We start from the raw sequence: 5,965 nt of genomic DNA, 5'->3' as shown, positions 1-5,965 counted from the left end.
TAGATAAAGAATTAGAAAAAAGGGAACTAAAAAGGGTAGGAAATTGGATAGAACAAAAAATGGAAAAGGTAAAAATGAGAGAAGAATTGAGAGGAATAAATATTTCTTGGATTCATTGGATTCAATTAGAAAAATGGAATGAAAACTGGTGGGCCTGAAATAAAACTGGAAAACAAATAACGCAATTTGAGGAATTAATAATAAAAGCATTAAAAAGAGGAAATAGTGAGCCATTAAAAGGAACAACAAGTAAAATATATAAAATACTAATTAAAGACATAGAAAAAAAAGAAAAGACTAACATTAAGAGAATCATGGGAGGAGGAATTAGGAACAAAGATAACGGAAAAAGAATGGGAGGAGATATGGAAAACAAGACAATTAAAAAACATGTCAATTAGAATAAAAGAAAATTATTACAAACTAATTTGGAAGTGGTATTTAACACCAAGAAGGTTAAATATTATGAATAAGAATAATAATGAAAAATGCTGGCGAGGGTGCCAGGAAATTGGAACCTACATGCATATGTGGTGGGATTGTAAACATGTAAAAGGTTTTTGGGAATTGGTCATAAGGGAAATAGAAAATATTATGAATATAAAAATTAGAAGGAATCCAGTGGAAATATTACTTTTAATTAAAAAAGAGGATGAGAAAGATAAGAGGGAAATAAATTTAATAGACATGCTATTAACAGCAGCTAGATTATTAATTGCAAAATATTGGAAAGGAGAAATGAAAATACAAATTAATGAATGGTATAAAGAAGTTTGGCGAATGGCACTGAATGACAAGCTAACATCAAATTTAAAAGTAAAGAAGGGATTATGGAAAAAAAATGATTTTGAAAGTATTTGGAGAAAATTTCTAGAAAAATTATTGGAAAAAGAAGATGGGAATTTACCTCCAAATGAAGAATTGAACTTTTGGTGGGACTACAGAAGAAGAGATGGCTCTGGGGAAGGGGAGCACAGGGGTGAATGTAAATAAAAGAGGGGGAAATGTATAGAATATGTTTATATAATTGTAACTTTTTCTCAATAATAACAATAAAAAATATTTTTTTAAAAAACTAATACTTTACTAAAAACTTTGTAAATGAACTAATTTTATACAAAACTGCAGATGAACACAGTTTTAAGCTGGTTTAACCTTTTTAACTGGTTTTAAATTTACTTACTTTTATTTGTTAATTGTTTCATAAGTCTTTAGCCTGTATAAATCATTTTTCAGTGTTGTAAATTGGTCAAGTTGATTGTATTGTGCAACATTCTAAGATTTTTTTATACTGGATAAGATATAAATATATTTTTAAACAACTATGTGATATAATGAACATTTAAATAAATTAAGCCACTGCTAAAACATATCTCTAATCTTTTTTTTCCATATTTTGTTACACATTGTTGTTGGCATGTGCCTTCAAGTCATTTCTCACTAATGGCAGCCTACGGCTAAGCTATCATGAGGTTTCCTTGGCAATATTTGTTCAGATGAGCTTTTCCCCAATTCCTTCCTCTTTGGCTAAGAGATTGTGGCTTGCCAAAGCTCATCCAGTGGGTTTCCATGGCTGAAAGGACATTTGAACTCTAATCTCCAGAGCTCTAGTCCAAAATGTATAATATTACAATGGCTAGTGTAACAACAAATTAGTATACTATGCTATAATAACAATAATAATAAACTTTATTTATATCCCACCACCATCTCCCCGAAGGGACTCGGGGTGACTTACAAAGCACTCCAGAGTGCACATATAATATATAAGAGGTAAAATCAGTACAAAAGTACAAAAGTTATTATAGTAAAACATAAATACTAGAACAAATGTAGCTGCCATAAATTAGTAAGTGTGCCTTTCTAAGTGCACTTAATAAAAAGTTATCAATGTTAAAGGCAACAATCCTATGCGAATTCATTTTTGTGAAAACCCTATTAAACTCTGTAGGACTTCAATTTAAACATAGCCGGTACTAAGCTGATCCCAACCTTAATATATAAATATGGATTGTCCTCAGGTTTGCCCCACTGGGTTGTTATATGTGATTACATACCCAAACCAAAATTATTAGCATGCTCTCACCGCCATAAAATACAACTACAGAAAACATCAAGGAAAAATTGTCTGACATGAGTAAGCATATGATCTCAGCATCTTAAATCACCATTTCCTTTCATTGCACTTATTTATGACCTCACTTTGTTGTGTTAATCCTAAATTTAAGTTGGATGGGCCATACATTTGTCTTTTTGATTTAAAAGCACACAGCCGTTTTTAGAGAACAGTGAACATTTAATAAAGGCAGCAATGCATAGGGTTCTCACAGCCACCCCTCCCTTCCCAGCTTTGATATATATAAATCAGGATATAAGATGCCTGGTTTGATCCGAGTAGGTGCTGCTCTGTTTCTGTTGAAATGAATGGAAACTGGGAGTGCTCAGCAGCTTCTCTCTCATACTCAAGCCTTTTGATAGCAGAAGCTATGCTTTTTGATGTATTGTTTGAACACAAGAAGCTTATTTCTATTCCAGTCCAATTATGAAAGCAGATAGGGAATGGAAAGCAAAGAAAAGATGCATACCTGAAGCAAGAGCTCAGGCATTCAGATGTCTTACTTTGCAGACAATTACTTCAGGAGAGTCAAGAGGGGATGTCTTGGCCCTCAAGTATATACTCTTGTGGACTCTGCTCTTTTTACAGATGATTCTTGAGGCATTCCTGGGAAGTAATCAAAACATGGCACTTTCCTTTCTTGTACTGTAAGATAGAGAAAAGCTACCACATTTATTTAAATACGTGTCAGGCTCTGTTGAGAACTGAGGCAGGAACTTAAGCCACTAGGATTCCATTATTATACGAAGAGCCATTCTTTCTGAGGAAGCAGTGAAGTATTGCCAGACAGACAATACTTTCCTCTCAATCTTCATTCCTTGAGGTAAGATTCAAAGCTTAAGCCTAACTTCAGAAGCACAAAATTCTTTTGTGAGCTTCAGCATAAAGCACAGACGGTCAGGCTCTGTAACAATACTTCTAGGCATCACCAAGCAGTAAGGATTTCACAGATATAGCACACATGTTCCCAGACTATGTGAGAGTTTGGGGATAGGGGAGGGAGGGAGAGAGAGAGAGAGAGAGAGAGAGAAATATTTTTCCTGAAAGCCAGCCTTAAGAGATAGATTTGCAGTGGCCATGTCCTTTCCAAACTGCATGTGAGATTGCAAGATGTACTTAGAGAATAGCCACTACTTCTTTTCACAAGGAAAACTCTGAGCAAGTATGATAGTAGGAGGGAAGCATCCCATTCAGCAATGCCATAATATTGAGAGAAAATAATACTTGAGGATGTTTATAGCAATTTGCTTCCCTGTAACGGGGTGTGGTGTCCACATCAATGAGAAGATATGAGAAGCCTCACGTTGATACCAGGCAAGATTCTGGAAAAGATCATTAAGGAAGTGGTCTGCGAACATCTAGAAACAAATGCGGTCATTGCTAATAGCCAACACAGATTTACCAAAAACAAGTCATGCCAGATTAATCTGATTTCTTTTTGCGATAGAGTTACTAGCGGGGTCGATACAGGGAACGCCATGGATGTAGCGTATCTGGATTTCAGTAAGGCCTTCGACAAAGTCCCCCACGACCTTCTGGCAAACAAACTAGTAAAATGTGAGCTAGATAAAACTACGGTTAGGTGGATCTGTAATTGGCTAAGTGAATGAACCCAAAGGGTGCTCACCAATTTCTTCATCTTGGAAAGAAGTCACGAGCGGAGTGCCGCAGGGTTCTGTCCTGGGCCCGGTTCTGTTCAACATCTTTATTAACGACTTAGATGACGAGTTAGAAGGCACAATCATCAAGTTTGCAGATGACACCAAACTGGGAGGGATAGCTAACACTCCAGAGAACGAGCAGAATTCAAAACGATCTTAACAGACTAGAGAGATGGGCTAAAACTAACAAAATGAAGTTCAACAGGGACAAATGCAAGATACTTCACTTCGGCAGAAAAAATGGAATGCAAACATACAGAATGGGGGACTCCTGGCTCGACAGCAGTACGTGTGGACAAGATCTTGGAGTCCTCGTGGACAACAAGTTAAATATGAGCCTACAATGTGATGCGGCTGCTTAAAAAGCCAACAGGATTCTGGCCTGCATAAATAGGGGTATAGCGTCTAGATCCAGGGAAGTCATGCTCCCCCTCTATTCTGCCTTGGTCAGACCACACCTGGAATACTGTGTCCAATTCTCGGCACCGCAATTGAAGAGAGATGTTGACAAGCTGGAAAGCGTCCAGAGGAGGGCAACTAAAATGATCAAAGGTCTGGAGAACAAGCCCTATGAGAAGCAGCTTAAAGAATTGGGCATGTTTAGCCTGCAAAAGAGAAGGCTGAGAGGAGACATGATAGCCATGTACAAATATGTGAAGGGAAGTCATAGGGAGGAGGGAGCAAGCTTGTTTTCTGCTGCCCTGCAAACTAGGAAGCGGAACAATGGTTTCAAACTACAGGAAAGGATATTCCACCTGAACATTAGGAGGAACTTCCTCACTGTGAGAGCTGTTCGGCAATGGAAGTCTCTCCCCCGGAGTGTGGTGGAGGCTCCTTCTTTGGAGGCTTTTAAGCAGAGGCTGGATGGCCATCTGTCGGTGCTTTGAATGCGATTTCCTGCTTCTTGGCAGGGGGTTGGACTGGATGGCCCATGAGGTCTCTTCCAACTCTACTATTCTATGATTCTATGATATGAGAACAGAACAAGTAAGGAGATATCATGAAGGCAGTTCCATGGCTGGACTCCACAAAGTGACACAGTTGTGTGACACTATCATAATTCACCACATAATTGTCTCCACCTCGTAATAGTTGCACCCTCTTTTTTGCCCCTCAAATCAGTATTTTTCCTCTCTCCATGAGCATTAGAGCTGTCTGGATCTGGGTCTCTTCCTTCTGCCTCCTTGGAAGTATGAGAGGGAAAGCATCAGACCCAGCTGACTCCGCACATTTATTTCCACATTATGGTTGCATCCCACATTTTTCCTGAAGGGGAAAAGGATAAAAAGTGTAACCATTATGCAGTGAATTACAACATTACTTTTTAAAGTAAATGCAGTACATGGTATCTTGTACATCTTTCATGTATTTTCAATTGCTAAAATGTGACCACATAGGCTTTAGTGGTGGTGGTGGGGGGTTGCCCAGGCTATGTTTCTACAGACAGCTACACAAAGGGCAAAATTATCTTTGTGACACATCCTCATTTTAAACATATGACAAATGAGGCTTCCTTCCATTCTGTGAAATACCCTCTAGCTACTGCCAAGCCCTGTGTGGGTGCCATTTTGGGACAGATGGAAGGGAGGGGAAGGGAGGGGAAGGGAGGGAGACAACTGAACTGTGGGGACTGGGGTTGCCAGGTCTGTACTATCTTAGCTCTAAGACACCAGGGTCCAGATCTGAGATCAAAGGAACTTCCCTTTATGATGTCATAGAAATTGGTCCTGGTGTTGTCAGTAGTTATGATACATTAAGCAGTATCCATAATTACACAAAGTGCACACACACTTTTCAAGGTGTTACTCTGACATTCATGCCCCCCACCTGAGGACCAGACAAGAGAGATTGTATGTTGTGGAAAGTGACAATGACTTTTGGAATTTTTTCTTCTCCCTATGGCTACTTGTAGCTACCCTCCCCAAATTTTCTTTCAAGGAGTTAACATACCCACAAATCAAGATGCTTTGTGAGTAGTAAGCATCTACAAGAGAATCAGCATAGGCAACATGAAGAGTTATATTAACTTCCCTTTGGTTACTGAATTGTTTGTTGTGCTAACCAAGTAGAATTAAGTGTACTTTTTTCTAAATTGCTCATCTTTTCCACTTTTCACTTTCACAAGAGCCACTACACAAATTTACTAATGTTGTCCTATGTATGTCTGTTCTGAAGTTAAATCTAGCTG

The sequence above is a fragment of the Anolis carolinensis genome, chromosome 1 (assembly GCF_035594765.1).
Source record: "Anolis carolinensis isolate JA03-04 chromosome 1, rAnoCar3.1.pri, whole genome shotgun sequence".
NCBI lineage: Eukaryota > Metazoa > Chordata > Lepidosauria > Squamata > Dactyloidae > Anolis > Anolis carolinensis.
Note: the sequence above shows the minus strand (reverse complement) of the source record.